General features: G+C 48.2%; 1 protein-coding gene across 4 annotated transcripts in view; it reads right to left on the bottom strand.

Moving 5' to 3' along the window:
• Window positions 1–1,509, bottom strand: part of FBXL19 (F-box and leucine rich repeat protein 19) — a 36,747-nt gene extending 35,238 nt beyond the window's left edge. Inside the window, exon 1 of one of the 4 annotated variants that reach the window (XM_073635761.1) lies at window positions 1,438–1,509. The gene's annotated coding sequence lies outside the window, so the exon portion shown is untranslated. Of the gene's footprint in view, window positions 1–311; window positions 708–1,354 lie in introns of those variants that run through there. The other 3 variants (XM_073635762.1, XM_073635759.1, XM_073635760.1) reach the window with 3 other exon arrangements.
• Window positions 1,510–12,585: the final 11,076 nt, after the last annotated feature.

Here is a 12,585-nt window from a genome sequence, read left to right on the forward strand (position 1 = left end):
ATAAAGGTACTCAGTAACACAAACCCCGCCCCCCAATATTCTATAAAGGTACTCAGTAACACAAACCCCGCCCCCCCAATATTCTATAAAGGTACTCAGTAACACAAACCCCGCCCCCCAATATTCTATAAAGGTACTCAGTAACACAAACCCCGCCCCCCCAATATTCTATAAAGGTACTCAGTAACACAAACCCCACCCCCCAATATTCTATAAAGGTACTCAGTAACACAAACCCCGCCCCCCCAATATTCTATAAAGGTACACCCTGTGGGTTCCCTGTAGATAGTGGGACTTCGATGATGATTTACCATAAATCCTGGCAGTACTGTGCAGAATACGGATCGGTCTACAAAGAGGACCCGTCAGCTGGAGGAAGGGCGGTGCTGTCTCATGCTAAAGGGGGCGGATGATGATGGCGGCGTATATAATATGGCAAAAGAGCAATAATAAGTAGATGTGGTGTGTGAGGGGGGGGTCAGTGAAGGGTCTACGATGAGGCAGATTTGTGAAGGGAAAGGTTATAGAGGGGAGATGGGCCCTGGCGGGGGAAAGTGATACAACGAAGGGGTGTTATTTTTAGGGGGGGGGGTATTTAGAACCTACTAAGGTGGAGACAGGTAAGAAAGGGGGTAACAAGCGCCCATAAGGGGGCAAGTTAGGATCTTTTAGGGATTGGGCGGAGAAGAAAGGGGGGTAATCAGGGTCTATAGGGGGGGGGCAGGTATGGGGAAGAGGGGTAGCTAAGGGGGTAAATAACAACAGGAGGCAATTAGGATGTATAAGAAGGTGGGCAGAGATAGAGGGGGGATTAAGGCCTATGGGGGACAGATTTGGGGAAAGGGGTGTAAATAAAGGGGGGTATATAGGAGTAAAGGGGGGAATTAGGACCTATAAGGGGTAAGATAAGAGGGAAGAGGGGGTAATAAAGGCCTACAGGGGGGAGGGGGTGTAATTAAAGGGGCAGATGAGGGTAAAAAGGGGGGGAAATAAGGAGAAGTGGGGTAATTAGGCTCCAATAGGGTGGGGGCAGGGATGAAGAAGGGGTAATTGAGGCCTATAGTGGGGCAGATAGCAGGAAGAGGGTGATGAAGGGTGCAGATGCAGAAATCGGGGTGTAGAAAAGGGGCAGCCTACAGATAACAGGGGTGGAGGCAAGGACACCCCCAGAGTCCCCCCTGCCCCCTCCTAGCTTCCTCCCTCCCGCCGAATGGTGGGCGCCGTGTGGCCCCCAGGCCTCCCTCTCTCACCCCCCGCCTCTCCCTAGTCTATGTGTGGCCCCTGAGCCCCAGCACCGGGCCCCAAACCAGCTGCCCCCCCTCCTGTCCCTGCTCTGCCTGCCCCTCACACTCACACACATAACAATACCACATCCAACATGGCCGCCCGTGCCCGCCCACCCCCGCCGCGGGGCACGCCGGGAGATGCAGTCCTCACCAGGCCAGCCTCGCGCGCCCCGGACCAGCGAGGCGGAAGCGCGCCGGACTACAAGGGGGAGGGGGCCGGCGCGCGGCGGCATGGGAGGTGGGCGGAACGGGAAGTCGGCGGCTTCCGGTGCGCGCCGGGGGCACGACGGGAAATGTAGTGCTTCCCCTCACGGGCGATGACACAATGAGGGGCGGGGCTTAAAGGGGCACACCGGCGTTGAGGGGAAGTCACCATGTGCTCTCTCCGGGGCCGCCTTCACCTGCTAAAAGTTCAAGCATTGTTCAGGCCATGTGGAAATAAAGATCACAGATAAGGGCTCAGCCCGGAAAATATCAATGATTGTCATTGTTATTGGGAATAAAATGATAATTGTCACACAAATGAATGAAAGGGTCATGAAAGCTGCAAACAAATGCCATTATGCCATCTATTGCACTAATAAAACTCCCAGTGCACGGCAATCGGCAGCGGTGTGAATGTTGCCCGACCTCTGCTGGTTGTTCACGTGAACCAGGCCTCGGAAACCTGTTAAAGGGACGAATTCTAAAATGGCGCAGCGTTTCAGGTTTTCCCGCCCAGGAGACCCCTAATCATTTGTCACACGGTTGACTCCATCTTGACTCACGATGACATCATCATTGGCGAGCGTTTTCCTTCAGGATGAGTCGGCACAATTCGGCTTTTAGGCCCCACATCACATCTGCATGTCGCATAAACGTGCGTTTTATTTTTTTTATTGGTGCGATACACATAGGGCAGCCCAGTGCATTGGAATGGGTGACAAACGCGGCAAACAAGGTCATGTACCTTTTTGTGGGTGTAGAGCTTTGCGCATTTTTTGCTGCGTGTTGTAGCGCATTTGTTATGTGTTTTGCTGCACACGAAAACGCCCATTTGCTGACGCGTTTGGGGTGCCATTAACAAAAAAAAGGGTTAGTTCACCTTTACCAAAAAACTGCCTAAGGGGGGTCTATAGATAAAAGCAAGCTGGTCAGTTTTGACTAAAAGGTGCGGGCCATGTATGTACCTGATGAAGCCTGACTGAAAAACTCCCAGGGAATTGCTAAGAGAGGCCTGGTTATTACTGCTCACCTCCACCATTGTAGTGGTGAGCTCTTTGTCTGATCAGACCCCCTCACATGCTCTTTCTCTCCCTTGATGCAGGATCTCCAAGCTCAGTGTTTCAGAGCATTCTCCTGTTACGGTAAAGGTGAACAGATAGGTGTCGCTTAGCAACGTCCTAGCAACTCTCAGGATGTTGCTAGGAGAGGCCTGGCTATTACCGATCATGTACACCATTGTAAGGGTGAGCTCTTTATCTGATCAGACCCCCTTACATGTTCTTTCTCTCCCCAGATGCAGGATCTCCAAATGTAGTGGTTCAGAGCTTGCTCCTGCGAAGGCAAAGGTGAGCAGTAACAGATAGGTGCCTCTTAGCAATGTCCTAGCAAATCCCAGGATGTTGCTAGGACGTTGCTAAGAGAGGTCTGGCTATTACTGCTCACGTATATCATTGTAGGGGGGAGCTCTTTAACTGATCAGACCCCCTCACATGCTCTTTCTCTCCCAGATGCAGTATCTCCAAGTTTAGTGGTTCAGAGCTTGCTCCTGCGATGGCAAAGTTGAGCAGTAACGGATAGGTAGTCTCATAGCAACGTCCTAGTTTGTTGCTAAGAGAGGCCTAGGTGTTAATGTTCCCATTCACCATTGTAGGGGTGAGTTTTTTGTCTGATCAGACCCCCTCACATGCTCTTTCTCTCCCCAGATGCAGTATTTCCAAGTTCAGTGTTTCAGAGCTTGCTCCTGCGATGGCGAAGGTGAGCAGTAACAGATAGGTGTCTCTTAGCAATGTCCTAGCAACTCCCAGGAGGTTGCTAGGACGTTGCTAAGAGAGGCCTAGCTATTACTGCTCACCTACACCATTATAGGGGTGAGTTCTTTGTCTGGTCAGAACCCCTTACATGTTCTTTCTCTCCCCAGATGCAGGATCTCCAAGCTTAGTGGTTCAGAGCTTTCTCCTGTGATGGCAAAGGTGAGCAGTAACAGATAGGTGCCTCTTAGCAACGTCCTAGCAACTCCCAGGATGTTGCTAGGAGAGGCCTGGCTATTACCGATCATGTACACCATTGTAAGGGTGAGCTCTTTATCTGATCAGACCCCCTTACATGTTCTTTCTCTCCCCAGATGCAGGATCTCCAAATGTAGTGGTTCAGAGCTTTCTCCTGCAATGGCAAAGGTGAGCAGTAAGGGATAGGTGTCTCATAGCAATGTCCTAGGATGTTGCTAAGATAGCCCTAGGGTTACTGTTCCCATTCACCTTTGCAGGGGCTAGCTCTTTGTCTGATCAGACCCCCTCACATGCTCTTTCTCTCCCCAGATGCACGATCTCCGAGCTTAGTGGTTCAGAGCTTGCTCCTGTGATAGTGAAGGTGAGCAGTAACAGATAGGTGTCTCTTAGCAACGTCCTAGCAACTCCCAGGATGTTGCTAGGAGAGGCCTGGCTATTACTGATCATGTATACCATTGTAAGGGTGAGCTCTTTATCTGATCAGACCCCCTTACATGTTCTTTCTCTCCCCAGATGCAGGATCTCCAAATGTAGTGGTTCAGAGCTTGCTCCTGTGAAGGCGAAGGTGAGCAATAACAGATAGGTGCCTCTTGGCAACGTCCTAGCAAATCCCAGGATGTTGCTAGGATGTTGCTAAGAGAGGTCTGGCTATTACTGCTCACGTATACCATTGTAGGGGTGAGCTCTTTATCTGATCAGACCCCCCTCACATGCTCTTTCTCTCCCCAGATGCAGTATTTCCAAGTTCAGTGTTTCAGAGCTTGCTCCTGTGATGGCGAAGGTGAGCAGTATCAGATAGGTGTCTCTTAGCAACGTCCTAGCAACTCCCAGGATGTTGCTAGGAGAGGCCTGGCTATTACTGATCATGTATACCATTGTAAGGGTGAGCTCTTTATCTGATCAGACCCCCTTACATGTTCTTTCTCTCCCCAGATGCAGGATCTCCAAATGTAGTGGTTCAGAGCTTGCTCCTGTGAAGGCGAAGGTGAGCAATAACAGATAGGTGCCTCTTGGCAACGTCCTAGCAAATCCCAGGATGTTGCTAGGACGTTGCTAAGAGAGGTCTGACTATTACTGCTCACGTATACCATTGTAGGGGTGAGCTCTTTATCTGATCAGACCCCCCTCACATGCTCTTTCTCTCCCCAGATGCAGTATTTCCAAGTTCACTGTTTCAGAGCTTGCTCCTGTGATGGCGAAGGTGAGCAGTATCAGATAGGTGTCTCTTAGCAACGTCCTAGCAACTCCCAGGATGTTGCTAGGACGTTGCTAAGAGAGGCCTGGTTATTACTGATCATGTGCACCATTGTAAGGGTGAGCTCTTTATATGACCAGACCCCCTCACATGCTCTTTCTCTCCCCAGATGCAGGATCTCCAAGTTTAGTGGTTCAGAGCCTGCTCCTGCGATAGCAAAGGTGAGCAGTAACGGATAGGTGTCTCATAGCAACGTCCTAGGATGTTGCTAAGAGAGGCCTAGGTGTTACTGTTCTCATTTACCATTGTAGGGGTGAGCTCTTTGTCTGATCAGACCCCCTCACATGCTCTTTCTCTCCCCAGATGCATGATCTCCAAGCTTAGTGGTTCAGAGCTTGCTCCTGTGATAGTGAAGGTGAGCAGTAACAGATAGATGTCTCTTAGCAACGTCCTAGCAACTCCCAGGATGTTGCTAGGAGAGGCCTGGCTATTACTGATGATGTATACCATTGTAAGGGTGAGCTCTTTATCTGATCAGACCCCCTAACATGTTCTTTCTCTCCCCAGATGCAGGATCTCCAAATGTAGTGGTTCAGAGCTTGCTCCTGTGAAGGCGAAGGTGAGCAGTAACAGATAGGTACCTCTTAGCAACATCCTAGCAACTCCCAGGATGTTGCTAGGACGTTGCTAAGAGAGGCCTGGCTATTACTGGTCACGTACACCATTGTAGGGGTGAACTCTTTATCTGATCAGACCCCCTCACATGTTCTTTCTCTCCCCAGATGCAGGATCTCCAAGTTTAGTGGTTCAGAGCTTGCTCCTGCGATGGCAAAGGTGAGGAGTAACAGATAGGTGTCTCATAGGAACGTCCTAGGATGTTGCTATGAGAGCCCTAGGTGTTACTGTTCCTCTTCACCATTGTAGGGGTGAGCTCTTTGTCTGGTCAGACCCCCTCACATGTGCTTTCTCTCTCTTGATGTAGCTCTGCTGTGAGCTCAGTGTTTCAGAGTGTGCTGCTGTGACAGTGAAGGTGAGCAGTAACAGATAGGTGTCTCTTAGCATTGTCTTATAGCAACTCCCAGGATGTTGTTAGAACGTTGCTAAGAGAGGCCTACCTATTACTGCTCACCTACACCATTATAGGGGTGAGCTCTTTATCTGATCAGATCCCCTCACATGTGCTGTCTCTCTCTTGATGCAGTATCTCCAAGCTCAGTGGTTCGGAGCTTGCTGCTGTGATGGTGAAGGTGAGCATTAACAGATAGGTGTCTCTGAGCAAAGTCCTAGGAACCTCCAGGATGTTGCTAGGACGTTGCTAAGAAAAGCTCAACTATTACTGTTTAGCTACACCATCAGAGGAGTGAGCTCTAAGACGCTGAGCTCAGAGCTACTGCATCAGGGAAGAAAGACTTTACATGCAGAGGTTTGAATCAGAGAAAAAGTTCGCTTCTGTGATGATGAAGGTAAATAATAATGGCTGGGAGTATCTTAGCAAAGTCCTGGGAGTTTTCCAGTCAGGCTTCGTGAGGTACTAAAAGGGCCTGTACCTATGGACCACTTCAAGACCACGATATGTATATAAATGTTGCAGCTTTGAAGTGGTTTGCCGGAGTTATGTCTGAAGCCGTATCCCTGGTGTTTTTCTTTTCCTCCTGGCGGCAGGCTTTCTCATGAAAGTGGTCCAAATGGCTCGTGAGCCGCTGGAACACTCTCAAAAGTGGCAGGAGGGGGATGCCGCCTATTCCTCCTTGCCGGTGCTTGTCGAACTTACCGTTTTTACCGGTGCGCCGAGAAACAATCCGACGTTGTGGTCGGCTGATAACAGGGGCCATAAAAAGACCAGATTGTCCCTGATTGCCTTTATGATCTTGGAGGACCAGAGCGACGTCATGACGTCATTTCCAGTCCAGGGTAGAAGTAAACAATTTTTTTATTTTTGATCTTTTGCTTTTAAAGGTAAAGAAGAAGAAGAGATTTGTTTTTTTTTTACTCCAGATCTCTCCATAAAGAGGACCCATCATCCTTATTTCTATTACATTTTTCCTTATAATAGGAATAAAAGTGCTAAAAATAAAATAAAGGGACAGTGTAAAACTAAAAACTAAAATAAGTGAAAAAAAAAAAAATTAAAGCGCCCCGTCCCTCCGCGCTCGTGCACAAAAGCGAACACACGTAAGTCGCGCACGTATATGTAAATGGTGTTTGCACCACACATGTGAGGTATCGCCCTGAACATTAGAACGGGAGCAATAATTCTAGCAATAGACCTCCTCTGTAACTCTAAACTGGTAACCTGTAAAAAAAATTAAAGTGTCGCCTATGAAGATTTTTAAGTAATGAAGTTTGTCGCCATTCCACGAGTGTGCGCAATTTTGAAGCGTGACATGTTAGGCATTTATTGACTCGGCGTAACATCATCTTTCACATTATACAAAAGGTATTGGGGTATATATTGTGTTTTGATTTTAAATAAAGGAAAGTATATTAGTTTCCAAAAAAAATTGCGTTCGTAAAACTGCTGCGCAAATACCGTGTGACATAAAATATTGCAACAATCGCCATTTTATTCCCTAGGGTGACTGCTAAAAAAAATGTATAATGTTTGGAGGATATAAGCAGTGGTGGCTGGTGCTCAAATTTTTTTGGGGGGGTGCAAACAAACTGAAAAAAAAACCCATCAATTGCAGCCTCACTGTGCCCATCAAACGCAGCCACTGAACCATCAAATGCCGCCACTGTGCCATCAAATGCAGCCACTGTACCATCAAAAGCTCCAACTATGCCATCAAATGCAGCCACTGTGCCATCAAATGCAGCCACTGTGCCATCAAATGCTCTCACTGTGCCATCAAACGCAGCCACTGTGCCATCAAACGCAGCCACTGTGCCATCAAATGCTCCCACTGTGCCATCAAACGCAGCCACTGTGCCATCAAATGCAGCCACTGTGCCATCAAAAGCTCCAACTGTGCCATCAAATGCAGCCACTGTGCCGTCAAATGCTCCCATTGTACCATCAAATGCAGCCACTGTGCCATCAAATGCAGCCACTGTACCATCAAATGCAGCCACTGTGCCATCAAACGCAGCCACTGTGCCGTCAAATGCTCCCACTGAGCCATCAAATGCAGCCACTGTGCCATCAAATGCTCCCACTGTGCCCATCAAATGCTCCCAAGGGACCCCCACGCTGTTTTTTTATCTTTCAAAAAGCGTTTCCCAGCGCTAAACCTTTCATCTGATTTCTAAATTGCTGCATTTGTAAATAACAAAAGCCAATATAAAGGAATAGTAGTGGTAAAAAAAGCACTTATGGGTTTAACCAATTTAGTTTTTTTGTTCAATTCTCTTTTAAGGGGGCGTGGCAGTGGGCGTGTCCTATGCCTGCACCCCTTTGCTGGTAGGTGTCCCTCATTCCCATCTCAAAAACTTTGGAGGTGTGTGTATCTGAGCATGCATCCTGGAAGCTCAGGAATTGGGGGGGTGAGCGAGTGCCCCCCCCCCGGACCATACCAGGCCACATACCCTCAACATGGGGGCATGTGGGGGCAAAGCCCCTTGTCCCCGTGTTAATGGGGACAAGGGCCTCATGCTCACAACTCTTAACAAGGGGGCCCCCAGATTCCCCCCCCCCCCCAGCCTATGTAAATGAGTATGGTGGCCTACCCATTCACCAAAAAAGTGTAAAAGTGAATAAAGACAGGAGGCAGTTTTTGACAATTCCTTTGTTAAAAAAACAAAACGTAAATGTCCCCCAATGTAGATACATTATCAATCACAGCGCCCGCTGCACTGCTGACCCCAAAAAAAAAAGGATCCGCTCCCGACGAACGCTCATGCGGTCTGCCATTTTATGGTTACACCGCCTGGTCACATGACTATAATCTTTTTATGTGGACTTTAACCCTTTCATGACTAAGCCTATTTCTGACATTTGGTGTTTACAAGTTAAAATCCTTATTTTTTGCTAGAAAATTACTTAGAGCCCCCAAAACATTATATATTTTTTTTTTTTTTTTAGCAGAGAATCTAGAGAATAAAATGGCGATTGTTGCAATATTTTATATCACGCGGTATTTGTGCAGCGGTGTTTTAACTTTTTGGGAAAAGGGACACTTTCATGAATTAAAAAAAAAAACGAAACAATAAAGTTAGGCCAATTTTTTTGTACAATGTGAAAGATGATGTTACGCCGAGTAAACATGTCACGTTTTATAATTGCACGCACTCGTGGAATGGGCGACAAACCTAAAAATCTCCATAGGCGACGCTTTAAATGTTTTTTTTTTTTTTTTTACGGTTACCAGGTTAGAGTTACAGAGGAGGTCTAGTGCTAGAATTATTGCTCTCACTCTGATGATCGCGGCGATACCTCACATGTGTGATTTGAACACCGTTTACATATGTGGGCGCGACTTCTGTATGCGTTTTCTTTGCTGCGCGAGCTCGTGGGGACGGGGGCGCGCTTTAAAAAAAAAAAAAACTATTCTTATTTATTTTTATATTATTAAATTGTGTTTAATGTTTGTGATGTCTAAAACTTTTCAGTAAAAAATATTGGACTATAAATTGTGTTTAAAAAAAAAAAAAAAAATGTGATGACTTTTATTGCTGTCACAAGGAATGTAAACATCCCTTGTGACAGTAATAGGTGGTGACAGGTACTCTTTATGGAGGGATCTAAAAGACCCCAAATCCCTCCTTTGCACTTGAAAGTATTCAGATCGCCGTTTTCAACAAATTCTGAATACTGTGTATTTTTTTTTAAACCGGCGCCATTGGCAGCCGTGTAAACAGGAAGTGACGTCGTGATGACGTTTCCGTGTTTACGATCAGGAGGCTGGAACCAAGCCGTTTCCGGCTTTGTGCCAGTCTGTCCCTAGCCTCCGGAAGTGGCGGATCGAGGATCGGGTCTCCCAGTGGGACGGGAGACCGGTTCAGAGCTGTGGGAGGCGGCGGGAGGGGGGGGGTACAACAGCCAAACTGACCCTTAACCACTTCAGCCCCAGAAGGATTTACCGTCTTAAGGACCAGGCCATTTTTTTTTTGTGATTTGGCACTGCGTCGCTTTAACTGACGATTGCACGGTCGTGCGACGCTGTACATAAACAAAATTGACGTCCTTTTTTCCCCACAAATGGAGCTTTCTTTTGGTGGTATTTGATCGCCTCTGTGGTTTTTCTTTTTTGCGCTATAAACAAAAGAAGAGCGACAATTTCGGAAAAAAAACGCAATGGGGGTTATTTACGAAAGGCAACGCCACTTTGCACTGAAAGTGCACTTAGAAGTGCAGTCGCTGTAGATCTGAGAGGGACATGCAAGGAAAAAAAAAAAAACAGCATTTTAGCTCGCACGTGATTGGATGATAAAATCAGCAGAGCTTCCCCTCATTTCAGATCTACAGTGATTGCACTTCCAAGTGCACTTTCAGTGCAAAGTGGATTTGCCTTTTCGTAAATAACCCCCAAATATTTTTTTACCTTTTGCTATAATAAATATCCCACATTTTAAATAAACAAAAACACATTTTTTTCCCTCAGTTTAGGCCGATATGTACTCTTCTACATTTAAAAAAAAAAAAAATCGTAATAAACGTATATTGATTGGTTTTGCGCCAAAGTTATAGCGTATTTTTATTATTATTATTTTTTTTTTTTTACTAGTAATGACGGTGATCTGCAATTTTTATTGTGACTGCGACATTGCAGCGGACACATCGGACACTTTTGTCACATTTTTGGGACCAGTGACCTTTATACAGCGATCAGTGCTAGAAAAATGCACTGATTACTGTAAAATGTCACTGGCAGGGAAGGGGTTAACACTAAGGGGCGATCAAGGGGTTAAATGTGTTCCCTCAGTGTGTGTTCTAACTGTAGGGGGGGGATGGGACTGACTAGGAGGAGAGAGAGATCGCTGTTCATACTTGGTAGGAATACACAATCTCTCTCCTCTCCCCTGAAAGAACAGGGATTTGTGCGTTTACACACACAGATCCTGGTTCCCGCTCTGTCACGAGCGATCGCAGGTGCCTGGCGGTCATCGCGCCCGCCGGGCACTCGCATCGGCTCCGGCGGCGAGCCGCGGGCATGCGCGCCCCTAGTGGCCACAATGGGAAGCCACGTCAGGTAACATCGATTTTCCCAGCGGAGCCAACAACCTGTCGCAGTGAAACTGCGGCGGCTGGTCAGCAAGTGGTTAAAGCGCCCGCCGTACAGCTACGGCGACTTGCGCAGGAGTGGCATTCTGCTGCCATCAAGCGACACCGGGCAGTCGGCAAGTGGTTAAACTGTCTATGCAGGTAAGGGGGGGGGGGTCTGTAGATATAAACAAACTTGGCAGCTTTAGTTAAATATTGTCCTTGCTATAGGTGTATCTCCAAACTACAGCCCTCCAGATGTTCAGGAACTACAATTCCCATCATGCCTAGTCATGCCTGTGAATGTCAGAGGTTTACAATGCCTCATGGGACGTGTAGTTCCGCAACAGCTAGAGGGCCGTAGTTTGGAGATCCCTGGACTGTAGGCCATTTATGTACCTCCTGAAGCCTGCCTGGAATACTCCCAGAGATAGCATTATCCCGCCCTGCCTCGTTGTTAGGACGTTGCTAAGACACTCCCAGCTCTTACTGCTCACCCCCCCTCCATCACAGGAGCGAGTTCTGAAATGCTGAGCTCAGAGCTACTGCATCAGGGGAGAGAGAGAGAGAGAGAGTACATGTGAGGGGGGCTTGAATCAGAGCAAGCGCTCGCTCCTGTGATGGTGGAGGTGACCAGTAACAGCTGGGAGCGTCTTAGCAATGCGCCCTAGCAACAAAGCAGAATAGAGAGATGCAACCTCTGGGAGTTTTTCAGTAAGGCTCCAGGAGGTACATAAATGACCGACACCTATAGCAAGGTCATTGCTTGACTCTAGTCAGAGCTTCAGATCTTGTTCTTATCTCCAGACGCCCCTTATCTGCAGCTCTTTGGTAAAGGTGACCTTTGAACACACTAAAGATGACCCGCCCACGTGCCCAGCAAGGCAAATAGTCGGTGCACTTTGTAAGTACAATTTTACCCGGCAAGTGGAGTTGCCCCAGAGCTAAGTAAATAAAGTACAATTTAATGTTACAAAGAATACCCAATCACATGCAAGGAAAATAAAAAAAATACAGCATTTTTTCTGGCTTGTGACTGGATGATGGAAGTCAGCAGAGCTTCCCCTCATTTACTAAGCTCTGGAACAACTGCATTTGCAGAGGGCAACTGTATTTACAAAGTGTAAATACCAAAGCACCATCCATTGGCTCCACCCCCACCTCAAGCACCATCCTTTGGCTCCACCCCCACCTCCGAGCACCATCCATTGGCTCCACCCCCCACCTCCAATCACCATCCTTTGGCTCCACCTCCGAGCACCATCCATTGGCTCCACCCCCACCTCCGAGCACCATCCTTTGGCTCCACCCCCACCTCCGAGCACCATCCATTGGCTCCACCCCCACCTCCGAGCACCATCCTTTGGCTCCACCCCCCACCTCCGAGCACCATCCATTGGCTCCACCCCCCACCTCCGAGCACCATCCTTTGGCTCCACCCCCCCACTGCTGAGCACCATCCATTGGCTCCACCCCCCACCTCCGAGCACCATCCTTTGGCTCCACCCCCCACCTCCGAGCACCATCCTTTGGCTCCACCCCCACCTCCGAGCACCATCCTTTGGCTCCACCCCCACCTCAGAGCACCATACTTTGGCTCCACCCCCCACCACTGAGCACCATCCATTGGCTCCACCCCCCACCTCCGAGCACCATCTTTTGGCTCCACCCCCACCTCCGAGCACCATCCATTGGCTCCACCCCCACCTCCGAGCACCATCCTTTGGCTCCACCCCCCACCTCAGAGCACCATCC

The sequence above is a fragment of the Aquarana catesbeiana genome, linkage group LG06, assembly GCF_042186555.1.
Source record: "Aquarana catesbeiana isolate 2022-GZ linkage group LG06, ASM4218655v1, whole genome shotgun sequence".
NCBI lineage: Eukaryota > Metazoa > Chordata > Amphibia > Anura > Ranidae > Aquarana > Aquarana catesbeiana.